Here is a 14,060-nt window from a genome sequence, read left to right on the forward strand (position 1 = left end):
CAGACATAATACAAGAGATGATCAGAGACTGCAGACATACTACAGGAGATGATCCGAGACTGCAGACTAAGGATGATCTCTGGCGTGTTCGCAAGCTGCACATGCCGAGCCCGCCAGGAAGTCGGCAATGCGCTGTGCTAATCACAAGCAGTGAGACATTTCCCGATCTCTGCAGCCGCACATTGGGAAATGTCTAACTGCTTGTGATTAGCGCTGTGCAGTGCCGAGCTCCTGGCGGGCTCTGCACGTGCAGCTTGCGAACACGCCGGAGCTCATCCTTACTGCAAACATAGTACAGGAGATGGCCTATTAGACCCCTTTTACACTGGAGGCGTTTTTCAGGTGCTTTAGTGTTAAAAATAGCACCTGGAAAAAGCCTTATCTGCAATCCCAGTGTGAGAGCCCGAATGCTTTCACACTGGAGCAGAGCACTGGCACGATGTCCAAAAAAATTCCTGCAAGTTGCTTCTTTGAGGCGCCTTAGGAGCGGTGTATACACCGCTCCTAAAGCACCCTTGCTCATTGAAATCAATGGGCAGTGCCTGCAAAGCGCCTCCGCAGTTGCGTCTTTGAACTCTTTAGTGGGGGTTAAATGTACCTCTAAAGCGACGGTAAAGCGCCAATAAAAGTAGCAGCGCATTACCGCCGATGCCCCCGCACTGTCAGTGTGAAAGAGCTCTTAGTACATCTCATTAAACATCACATCTGTAGCTGGACTACATAGGTGCAGAAAGGGACAGGGGCTGTGTATCCTATTGTAATCTATCATGCCAAAAAACCTCTCCTAGCAGGGGCAGCCCAGAGCACATCTAAAGGTGTGCAGGGGATGCCATTCCTACACACAGCACACTGACCCGCCTCAGTTCTCTCTCCTGCAGCCTGAGATAGAGATGGGAGGGGGAGGCATTCCAACTGGAGTTGGTAGAGACAGTGCGGGATCCCAGTGTGAGGAATTCATTCCCGCACATCAGCATCCACTGACTAGAATCCTCATGTCAGGAAGAGGAGCACCCCTCCCCCGAGCACTGCCAGGCTGGACAGGCTGCCCTATGCTCACACTAGTGTTCTGGATGGACACTCACAAGGAGAGAAGGAGGGAGGGGAGAACTCTGGCTCTTCGGCGCCCCCATCTCTGCAGGCGCCTGGGTGCAAAGCACCCTTCACACCCTGGGTAGGATCGGCCCTGCGCCCACCCGGCTCTCCCGTGCTGCCTGCCCGCTCTCTGGCTCTTCGTTGCTGCCCGCCGCACGGCTGCAGAGAGGCCACGGCCCGGTAGTGGGCCGCGGCCCTGTGGTTGGGGACCCCTGGGACTCGGGGCTACGGGCCACAGATACGGGGCTATAGCCCCAAAAGCCACCACCTAGGGACGTCACTGCTTAGAACATTTTCAGCGAAAATAGAAACTATCTGTTGATTTAGCCAGAAATGCAGTGTTCTTGCCACTTCTTTTGAGCTGACCTGGAAGCATACAATTATGTTATTTGTGTAAACTATTAATTTTATTTATTTCAGGTACTTATATAGCGCCGTCAATTTACGCAGCGCTTTACATATATATATTATACATTCACATCAGTCCCTATACCCTCAAGGAGCTTACAATCTAAGGTCCCTAACTCACATTCATACCTATACTAGGGCCGATTTAGACAGGATCCAATTAACCTACCAGCATGTCTTTGGAGTGTGGGAGGAAACCGGAGTACCCGGAGGAAACCCACACAGACACAGGGAGAACATGCAAACTCCAGGCAGGTAGTGTTGTGGTCGGGATTCGAACCAGCGACCCTTCTTACTGCTAGGTGAGAGTGCTACCCACTGCGCCACTGTGCTGCCCCTATATTAATCCAATCATTCCCCATGCAGGGAAGTGAACAAAGGCAGACATGTTTGAAGTCCAGCCTGGATGCCTCCATAGATATAGAATATAAATGAGTATAGCCGCCCAGGGATAGAAAATGCATTATTCACAGGATTATTGGGTGAAATGAAGGGAAAAAAGCCTGAAAAAAAATCAAAAAAGTACACAGAATCAAAGGCACCGCCCCAAAAAAATAAAGGGACTTTAAATGTACACAAGAGGAAGTTTCTAGCCCAGAATTACAACATGACATGTACATACTTAAAAAAATAATGTATTGTTTCTTAATAAACTAATAACGCATTCCATAAAGTGTACCTCAAGCACATCAATATAAAAATACTTGAAATATAACACCCAGGTATATTTTGTGCAAACACATATCTAAAATAGTATTCCATTTCTTCAGGACCGGATAATTGATAACGCGCAAGTACAAATTCCAATGTTCTATCCGTAATACCCAGTTGTCACCCCCAGTATATATACATAATGTGTCTTGATTACTTACAAACTCAGTAGATTACAAGCATGTAGGTGGTAAAAACCTGTCCTAAACAGCATAAAAGAATGAACTAACAAAAGATGAATGAACAAACAAAGAACAAAAAAGAAATATGGAACTAAATAAAATTAAAGACTGAGTTCTGTCACCTGTTATTGAATTGGACCACCCGACCCACGGGGTTGCCCTATATTAACTACAAAAACAGATATTAGTAGTAAGGGGGAATGATATATCGATAACTATCCCCTCAAAAAACGAAATGAGAATAACCCCAGTAAATTATCCTGACCTGAGAGAAGAGTAATGCCGCGTACACACGACCGGTCTTTCCGTCAGAATAAACTCTGAAGAACTTTCCGACGGAGTTCCGCTGAAACTGTCTTGCCTACACACGATCACACTAAAGTCCGACCGTCTAGAACGCGGTAACGTACAACACGTACGACGGGACTAGAAAAAGGAAGTTCAATAGCGAGTAGCCAATAGTTGCCGTCTCGTACTTGCTTCAGAGCATGCGTCGTTTTTGGTCCGTCAGAACAGCATACAGGCGAGCAGTTTTCCCGATAGGAACTGATTCTGTCAGAAAGAATTAAAATATGTTCTATTTCTAGGTCCGTCAGAATTTTCGAAAAAAAAAAAGTCAGATGAGGCCCACACACGATCGGAATGTCCGATGAAACGATTCCGTCTAACTTTTCCTGCCGGAAAGTCCGGCCGTGTGTACACGGCATAATAAATCTGCTTTTAAAAAAGCTTTTAACATCAACAGCATTGCCAGGAATGTTCTCCTATGTTCTCAGGTCAGGATTTTTAGTGTCATTGTCTTGGGGTCTGATGGGAACATTTTGTTTGAGGGTATGCATATATTCCATTTTAGGGGGTTATGTCTTATCATATGTGTCTATTACGGATAGATCAATTAAATTTGTAGTTGTGTTTTGTCAATTACCCGGTCCTGAAGAAGCAGTGGCAGACTGCAAAACACATCAAGAAAAGGGTTTCAATACACATACTAATATCACTGGATGGTATACTTCTGATTTTGTATATATGAACTTGATGTATATTGTAAGAAAATGTATATTTTTAAGGAACAATGAAAGAATAGATTTTTAAGTATGTACTGTACATGTCATGCTGTAATTTTGGTAAATAATCTTCATCTCGGTTACAGTCCCTTTATTTTATTTTTATTTTTTGGGGGGTTGGGGGGTATCTTTGATTCTTTTAGTTTTTGGGAGAAAGCAGGTTTTGATTTGGATTCCACTTCTCCTTTTTTGCACTATTCAAAAAATAATGCAGCCACCTAATCTAAGAGCTGGTAAACTGCAATATATTGCATTTTTGTTTGTTTAAATACACTTTCAGGCTGGATTCACACATGCTGCAGCCGCAGGTCACAGCAGGGGGTCCGGGGGAACCCCTGTTCTGAATTTGCACCTGAATCAGAACCAAAGATACACGGGACCCTTTCCAAATGCAGACCACGGCCACCATGGAGGTGTGAACTGGCTCCATTGCAAGCCGGGCACACTCTCCTGTCATGCGAATTGGATGCGGGTAAATCCGTATCCAATTCGCATAAGTGTGAACCCAGCCTAAAGTATTACTAAAGTCTTAAAAAACCCAATACGTAGTTTTATAGAGCATTTAAAGAAGAATTCCAGGTATGGTATATGTGACAGAGTCACTTTGGGCGGGGGGGCCCATGGAACCCAGAATCCCTTGGGGTGGTTGGGAAAACCTTGTTTCAGCTCCCCATGCACCTCCTATGTCACTCTGTGTCTCTAATGGGGGCACAGGGTGACTGAGAAATCCAGTCTGATCTGTACTAATCGGACTCATTGTACAGCCACACTGGAATGTTGTGTGTGTATATATATATATAAATATATATATATATATATATATATATATATATATATATATATATATTGTATATTGTCTCATTTTGCTGTGTACCCTGTGCTGGGTCGTTTGGGGTCTGGCTGTATTCCAATGTTCTATTGTGTCTGTCTGCCTTGGATATTATGGGATGTGTATGTAGATTAGCTGTGAGATTGGTGGGGGCGAATTACTCCAATAGTCTACCCCGCCCACAATGCATAGGTGGAGGGATTGTCCAGAGTATTACCTGTGTACATGTGTTTTCAATAAACAGTCCATGTTCAGCAACCAATTGAGTATTGTCTTGATTGTGGTTGTTAGTGGTTGGAATATCTGATATCTATATTCAGACTGGGAGGAAGCAGTATATTACGAGAGCACTCAAGCGGAGTGTGAGACGTTTCGTTACATTGGTGGCAAGCAGTGGGATGCTTCCTGCAGTCTGGGACATCCAAACTTCCACCTGGATTCAAGGTCCGGATAGCAGGAGAGGAGAAGAGGAACAGATACAAGCCACCATGGAAGAGGAATTCGGAAAGGAGGTTGTGAGAGATGCAGATACAGCACAGAGGACCAGTATCAGAGCAGGTCCTGCTGGGATGGTAGGATTTTATCCTCTGGGAACTCTGGAAGGAAGCGCTAGCCCATGAGTAGCGACAACAGGGAAAAATTCTCTCCTCCTTCCAGGAAAGTCACTGGTCGCAGTACGAAGTGCGAATGGTGTTTTTGGGGGAACAACCGCATAAGGAATGGAAAGCTGAGTTAACCAGGCTGGTCCAGGTGGAGATGTGGTTGGACGAGAGCCACAGAGCCCTCCCCTGGTATGTAACTCAAGTGTGCCAGTGGACAGCGGACGACATCCCAACAGAAGGCTTTGGTTACGGCAGCCTGGGGCTGTTATTAGAGAGGCTGTGACAGAACCCTGACTTTGGGAGCGATTTGGAGTGGCGTTTGGATTAGATCTCAGAATCTCGGAATTAGATCTCAGAAATGTATGCTGAATGTCTCAGAAGTTCCCTGGGCACTGGAAGATTTGGAGTTTCTGGTCATTCAGGAATGGGAGCTGGAGATTGCGTACAGATGGCTGCTAGACTCTGCTCAGCACCAGGGCTGGGCTGCCTTTGCCTGGGACTATCAGGAAATACCTTTTCTGCTGAGGAAGAACAACCTGGTGAGCCTCCAGCAGAAGAGCAGTAGATTAGCTGTGAGATTGGTGGGAACGAAGTCCTCCAACAGCTCTTACTGCTGATTGGACAGTCTACCCTGCCCGGAATGCAAAGGGGGGGGGGATTGTCCAGAGTATTACCTGTGTACATGTGTTTTCAATAAACAGTCCATTTTCAGCAGCCAAACAATTATTGTCTTGATTGTGGTTGTTAGTGGTTGGAATATCTGGTATCTATATTCAGACTGGGAGGAAGCAGTATATGACAAAAGCACTCAAGCGGAGTGTGGGACGTTTCGTTACAGTATATTTTTACATAGTGTGGAGAGTCAGCCTGGGAAGGGTTAATAAAACAGGGCAAGTACTTCCCTTTCAGGCCTGCTTATTAGGCACCGGGTCAGAGAGGCTGAGAGAGGCTGTTGAGCTGTCAGAGCTGAGAGGAGCTTGAAGCTGGAAGGATCCCTTTGCCTATGACTTGATCCTGCTTGCCTGAATTGGGACTGTACTGTGTTATATGCTGTGGTTGGGATGCTGAGGATATTTTAAAATGGACTGTCTTATACAGCTAAGAAGAGTTGTTTTGCTATTTTGAACTGCCTATGAAGACAAAGACTGTCAATTTTTCGGTTGTTTTTACTGAATAAAGCCTTTTAAGTTGACTAAACTGTCTCACTGCTGCCTGTTAAGGGTGGTATACGGACAGGCCAGGGTGGTATACTGACAGGCCAGGGTGGTATACTGACAGGCCAGGGTGGTATACTGAAAGACCAGGGTGGTATACAGACAGGCTAGGGTGGTATACGGACAGGCTAGGGTGGTAGTATATAGACAGTATAGGGGCAGGCTAGAAGTCCAGCAGAAGCTGTCAGGGCACGCTGGGAGTTCTGGTTCCACAACAGCTGGCAGGTGACAGTCCACTTTTCAGCTCATAGCTGGCCTCCTGCCTCCACTCACCACATCCTGGGCTTTGGCACTGACGATCCCCCAGGGCCAGGTCTTCCTCAGCACATGTCAGTGATGTCCCTGTGCAGAGCAGAAACAATCCCTCTGGAAGTGAGGCATGGCCATCAAAGTTCCCAGCCAGCTGCTGACCAGGAAATGGAGAGGGGGGAGTCCAGGTCACCGGGGATGAACAACAGGGAGAGCAGCACTGTTTAGTGCAGGCTAGTGGGACACCTGGGAATTTCCACTACAGAGACCCCTAGAACTCCTCAGTCCAGGCTGGAAAATGTGGCAACCCTAGGTGCAACGGGGGGCGCAATAACAGATTGCCGTGTGTCTGTGTCTCTCCCTCTCTGCAGCCACCAATCCGAATCGTGCACACACAGCACTGCCCGGATGGACTGTGCCCTGCACACTGCACAGCAGCAATTATGCACAGGGAGGCAGCACACAGTGAGTGACACTCTGGAGGCAGACCGTTAGAGTCAGCACAGACAGGAGCTGTCACTGAAACTGGCCCACTGAGCCATTGGCCCACCGGGAAACTCCCGGTAGTCCCGATGGCCAGTACATGCCTGGATACTCTCAAAGGGAAATCACATCTAAAGGGATGCAGATCCTGCAGGTTTCCTGATTAAAGCCCTCATAGTAATTTTTTTTTCCAATTTTTTTCCCTAGGAAAGTGGAGTTATCCTTTACGTAGAAAGGGATGAAATTATTTTTTATCCTAAATTATCCAAATAATTTGTGCTTGTTCTCTCTACCTACACTGTTCATATCCTGTTGCCTTTTTTTTTTAATTCCTGGGGAAGTAATTGTAGTGACTATAACAGAATGTGAACTAAACTGAGCGGCTGAACTGATAAAGCTTTGTCACCCTAGTACAGGAAGAAACTGTTGATACACATTGTTGGTATGATTTATTTGAAAACATGAAATATTAAAAAAGTGATATTACAGGAACATGTGCAACAACATATTTAGTATAAATGTGTGCTTTTGGAAACACCTTAACGAAAACAGAGAAAACAGGGCCAACAGGGCCAACACATTGGAAACAGTGCTGCCACCTTCTTAATTCACAGCTCACACTGTGAGGCTTCCAATGCCTCTGCAATGTATAATCCACAAGAGTAATAGTCGCCATCCAGGATAAATTTAATTTTTTTTTTTAATTACATGAGTTACAGCTGTAAAAACAGTCAACGTGTTTCGACCGCCAGGCTTTAGTCATGCAATGATTAAGGTCTGATGGCCAAAACATGTTGGCTCAGGAGGGCCAACACATTGGTTTGTATATTATGGCCAGACACAAGCCCAAATGCAGGAAGACAAGTGTAGTCAGTACAGACTAATCACAACTAAGTTCAGATGATGCACCAGCAGTGCCTTATGGTGTGGGTCTCTCAAAGAGCCATAGGTAATGACATGACAAGACACAGCTGAGTAGAGGGTGAAGACAAAGACTACTTATAAGTGAACAGGTGACAGAAAAGATCAGAGAAACATACAGACTGACGGTGCAGACAACTGTGGCCAGATTTATGACAAATTCTTATGGCATAAGGAGAACGCTCATAAAAAGGCAATCTAGAGCAAAATTCATACACTTTAATAGCTATAGGATATCTAATAGAAAGGGGAGATCATATGTTCAGTAGCTAGGATGGCTACTAAATTATTATATCTTTGTTCTGAATAAGAAAAAATATATTATTCATTTTAGGTTAAAAGAGTATGGTGATTTCCATGAAACTGGCTTTTCTGTGCATAAAAATAAAAAAATTTGGGGGAATCCCAGCATAGAATTAAATGGTGTCTAGAAAACAGCAACTTAGGAAGCACCACTGTGAGAGAAAAGGGAACACAGGAATAAGTTACCAAATATGTGTAATGATGAATGATAGTACAGAAAGGATTGAGTTATATGCAGTACCTTGAAAAAGTATTCATACCCCCTGAAATTCACATTTTGTCATGTTACAACCAAAAACGTAAATGTATTCTATTGGGATTTTATGTGATAGATCAACACAAAGTGGCACATAATTGTGAAGTGGAAGGAAAATGATAAATGGTTTTCACAAATTTTTACAAATAAATATCTGAAAAGTGTGGTGTGCATTTGTATTCAGCCCCCCTTTGTAGAATCACCTTTTGCTGCAATTACAGCTACAAGTCATTTTGGTCATCTCTCACTCCAGCTCCTCCACCCGACAACTCCTCCCAGCTGGTACCCCAGGTATTTAAGGAGGCCTTCCCCCTTCCAATCCACGTTGGGGATTGGTCAAGGCTCCTTAAGATACCCCAGGCAGCCTCACCTCTCTTCCCCTCCTCTCCTTCTAGCACTTTCTAGAAGGAAGAGGGAGGTGACAGTGATGCGGTCCATGAGTCACCAGCTGCTACCCTGAGCCACTCGGAGGCCAGAATGAAAACAAACAGGCCTAGCAACCAGCTAGGCCTGCCTAAATTTACCTACTCTGCCAACAAAAAATCCTCACTCTAGCACCTACCTAACTAGAGGATGCTACACTTCTTTGCAAAATAGCTCAAGCTATCTGTCAGATTGGACAAAGAGCGTCTTTGAACAGCAATTTTCAAGTCTTCCCACAGATTCCCAATTGGATCTAGGTCTGGACTTTGACTGGGCCATTCTAACACATGAATATGCTTTCATCTAAACCATTCCATTGTAGCTCTGGCTGTATGTTTAGGGTCGTTGTCCTGTTGGAAGGTGAACCTCCGCCCCGTCTCAAGTCTTTTGCAGACTCTAATAGGTTTTCTTCTAAGATTGCCCTGTATTTGGCTCCATCCATCTTCCCATCAACTCTGACCAGCTTCCCTGTCCCTGCTGAAGAAAAGCATTCCCACAACATGATGTGGCCAACACCATATTTCGCGGTGAGAATGGTGTGTTCAGTGAAGTGCAGTGTTAGTTTTCCACCACACATAGCGTTTGCTTTTAGGACAAAAATTACAATTTTGGTCTCTTCTGACCAGTGCACCTTCTTTCACATGTTTGCTGTGTCCCCCTCATGGCTTCTCACAAGCTGCAAATGGGATTTCTTATTGCTTTTACCAATGGCTTTTTTTTTTGCCACTCTTCCATAAAGGACAGATGGGTTCAATACCTCCTTGAGCCACTTGGGGCGTGACCACGCCTGGCCATTTGCATGGCACGGTAGGAACCGTGACACCTGTCTGGTGTGTTTCTTGGCCTTTATGATGCTGCTTGTTCACTAAGGTTCTTTAACAAACCCCTGAGGGCTTCACAGAACAGCTGTATTGTACTGAGATTAAATTACACACAGATAGACTCTATTTACTAATTAGGTGACTTCTGAAGGCAATTGGTTTCACTAGATTTTAGTTAGGGGTATCAGAGTAAAGGGGGCTGAATACAAATGCACGCCACACTTTTCAGATATTTATTTGTTTATTTATTTGTAAAAACAAATGAAAATCTTTTATCATTTTCCTTCCACTTCACAATTATGTGTCACTTTGTGTTACATACAATCCCAATAAAATACATTTACGTTTTTGGTTGTAACATGACAAAATGTGGAAAATTTCAAGGGTTAATGAATAATGAATAATTTTTCAAGGAACTGTACACACCCAGACTGCAATGGAAGTTTGGTTCAATTGTCAATCCAATCAGTTATGTCAACACACTGTAGACCTTCTGGTTATTAAAAGAAAGTAATAAAGGAAGCTAAGAAACCAAATATGTGTGAATTTTAACCACTTACAGACAGGAAGATTTGGCTGCTTAATGACCAGGACGTTGTACCCAAACAAAATTAACATAATTTTTTCCCACAAATAGGGCTTTCTTTTGGTCATACTTGATCACCTCTGAGGTTTTTATTTTTTGCAAAAAAAGAGCAACAATTTGGAAAAAAAACAATATTTTTTACTTTTTGTTTTAATAAATATCCCCAAAAATGTTTTCAGAAAACAAATTTCTTCATCAGTTTAGGTCGATATATATTCTTCTACAAATTTTTGGTAAAAAAAATTGCAATAAGCGTATATAGATTGGTTTGCGCAAAAGTTATAGTGTCTACAGACGACTATGGGAAAGATTTTTTTATCATTTTTTTTTTTTATTAGTAATGACGGTGATCTGAAATTTTTAGTGGTACTGCGACATTGAGGCGGACAGATTGGACACTTTTGACACATTTTTGGGACCATTGACATTTATACAGCAATCAAAGCTATAAACATGCACTGATTACTGTGTAAATGTCACTGGCAGGGAAGGGGTTAACACAAGGAGGCGCTCAAGGGGTTAAATGTGTTCCCTAGTTAGTGTTTCTAACTGTATGGGGATAGGACTGACTGGGGGAGGAGACATATCGTTGTTCCTACTTACTAGGAACAAATGATATGTCTCCTCTCCCCTGACAGGACAGGGATTTGTGCGTTTACACACACAAATCCCCGTTCTAGCTCACGTTCCCGCAATCACGGGTGGCTGCTGGCGATCGTGCCCGCTGGCCACGCGCTTTAGGTCCCCCACCGTGCCGCGGGCCCGCCTCCGGTGGCTCTTAAAGGGGAAGACGTACCCGTACGGCAATTCGCGGGAACGTGCCACTTTGCTGACATATATCGGCGGGAGCCTCTCTGGAAGTGGTTAACAAAGGTCCACAATTACCTAAATCAGCTCATCAGAATCGGCTTTGATTTAGTGCAGGCAACAAAATTAAAACAAACATGACCGCATGAACATAGGAATTCCCTTAAAGCCCTCAGGTTGCTCAGTGTACTATAAGCCGCATTGACTCTTCACTAAAGCAGTGTTACAGGGTGGCCTCTACATATAATGGCTATAGTCCAAGAGGAAGAACAGGTTTTGTGGCAGATTTGTCAAATAGTATATTCTGCCTGTGCCAATTATACATAAAACAGCCATCGGCCAATAACAAACAATATTACCTTTTGTTTTGCATACCAGTTTCTTTCACATTTGGACAACAAACAGGCACTTTTTTTCTTCCCAACGACAAATGTATTATTCCAACATGTCTGTTTTTGAAGAAATCCAGTCAAGTTTCTAAATCAGGGATCTTCAAACTTTCCAAACAGGGGGCCATTTTACTGTCTGTAGCAAAGTCCCGGGTCCCCTTTAGGCCTGATGGTGACCTCCAGAGTCAGGGACAGCTGACATCCTTCTGTGTTGGTTACAAGACATGGTGGGTGTAATGCAAAATGAGATGGTGGGCGCCAGACACTTTTTGAAGGCAAAGAGATTTATTGTCTCTTAAACAGAACTGGGAGAAGGTAGGGGCCAGGACACCCTTAGATAGATGCAATGTTAATTGTCAGACTCTGAGACTTCTATAGGCAGATAGCCATACAGGTGAAGACCTCCAGCCGGACACCACTTCTGTATAGGTAGGACGCTGTCTCCTATGGCAACAATCTTGTAGAAGTTACTAACTGTAATTGAATCCAACTATTTGCAACACAAACAGTTCTCAGCTTACCCCACAATCACTCACGGTGGGTCTTCACTCAATGAACTCCCAGTCTCTCTCACTAGACTTAAGATCCCCTGAGCTCTTCCACTGTTAGCACTCAGTATCTTCCTCAAGCGTCACCCCCGCTTCCCTGCTGGGTCCCTGGCTTGGCACTCACAGATACTCCCGCGGACACGCTAGGTCCCTGGCTTGGAACTTGCTGATGTTCCACAAGCGTCTCCTCTGCTGTCCCGCTGGGTCCCTGACTTGGCACTTGCTGAAGTTTTCCCACTTCTTCACCTCCCCCAGCTGGCGAGAAGTCTGCTCTGTTACTAGCCTCAGCTTACTCACAGTGGTCTCCGGTAACAAGGTGGATGGTCCCTTAGTGGCGACAGCTTCCCCTTTTACCTTCGACCACAACTGGTTCCCCGGCTGGCAGAACTGTTACTTCTGGTTGGACTACAAGCCCGCAGTCCCAACCCTACACTGCTCTCCTGCTTCTGGATAGGCCCTCAGACAGAATATCAGATGACCCCGGATAGGCCTAAGGCTTACGTCCTAGCAGCCCAGGGCAACATAACACGCGTCCACCCAGACAGCTGTCCAGGCGGCACCGAACCCCGATCACCTGACTCCACACAAATAAATAGGCTCTCCCAGCAGGCCAAGGGACCCAAGAAAATCCCTGCCTATTGGCTGAGACACCCAATTTATTCCTAATCTGTCCTTGCTATGTCCTTGTCCTATCTAATGTCACCAGCTACAATGCCACCTAGTGACAAAAGAGAAAGGTGCAGCAAGTCCAGAATTGGGGGGAAATCAATTGATCTCCTAACAGTTGGCCAAGGCAACTATCACCTGGCAACTAAATTGAATAGCAGCCCTGCCTAAACATCAGGGTGCTATATGTCCTTCAGACTTTAGGGGGGCCGGACTGTGGCCATTGGGAGTAGAAAAGGTTCTGACGTCAGTTGGGGAAAACAATGCCCCATCGTTGGTGTCAGTGGGAGGAATTGTGCCCTATCGTTGGTGTCAGTGGGAGGAATTGTACCCTATTGTTGGTGATATTGGGCCTAATTGTTGGTGTCATTGGGAGGAATTGTGTCCCTTCATTGGTCTCAGTGGGGGGGCCCCATTGTTTGTATCAATGAATAAAATAGTATAAATAATAGTATAAATAATAGCGAGCAAAGGGCCGTATCTGGCCCCAGGCCGCAGTTTGGAGACCACTGCACTAAACAAATCAAAACAACCCTCTCTCACGGTACCATGTGCTTTGGTCCTTTCCTCTGACGCATGTCACTTGCTGAGTCCCAAAGTGTTGTATAGGTCAGATGATGAAACAAAGGTTCATTGTGGAGGACATAGGCCTCTGACACTCAGAAGTGTCCAATGCTGATGACACTTTCAGAGACAATAGCAGTGAACAAAGGCGAGGTAGGAGACACAGACCACCAAGAGAGGTCAATATATTATCTTCTGCTGAAGCGGGGTGCCATTTTGGTCTGTTTAGAGAACTGACAGGGTCTTTTTAAAAGGAAATTCCAGATAACAATCAGGGAAAATCTATCTACTAAACAAGTCAGAAAGTCTAAAAAATATACCTTAAAGTGGTTGTAAACCTCTTAAATGAAGAATGAACAGAACATATTACTCTATAGTATGTACTTGCCTCAATCCAAAGCACTGTGTTTGATTTTTGTCTCCTCGCTCTTCCCTCTGCTATCTGCATTAGTCTGACAGGTTATCCTGAAACACAGAATCCCAGGAGACAGTCCAGGAGACTGTAGAGAAGAGAGGGCTGCAGATGAACAAGTACAGCTTATGTAGGAGGATATATTTCATTGCTGTGTATCACCTGAAGCTAGTCACTTTAGAGGGTATATGTAATGCCGCGTACACACGGTCGGACTTTTCGTCTACAAAAGTCCAACGGACGCTGACGGACTAAAGCTGTCTGGTAATCCGATCGTGTGTGGGCTTCTCCGGACTTTCAACGGACTTTTTTAGCCTCAAATCCGACGGACTTTAGATTTGAAACATGCTTCAAATCTTTACGTCGTAACTACGACGGACCCCGAAGTCCGCTCGTCTGTATGCTAGTCCGACGGACAAAAAAACGACGCATGCTCATAAGCAAAAACTAAACGGAAGCACTCGGTCTAGTAAAACTAGTGTTCGTATTGTAGGTAGCACATTCATCACGCTGCAAAATCTCTGATCGTT

The sequence above is a fragment of the Aquarana catesbeiana genome, linkage group LG06 (assembly GCF_042186555.1).
Source record: "Aquarana catesbeiana isolate 2022-GZ linkage group LG06, ASM4218655v1, whole genome shotgun sequence".
In the NCBI taxonomy this organism is placed as follows: domain Eukaryota; kingdom Metazoa; phylum Chordata; class Amphibia; order Anura; family Ranidae; genus Aquarana; species Aquarana catesbeiana.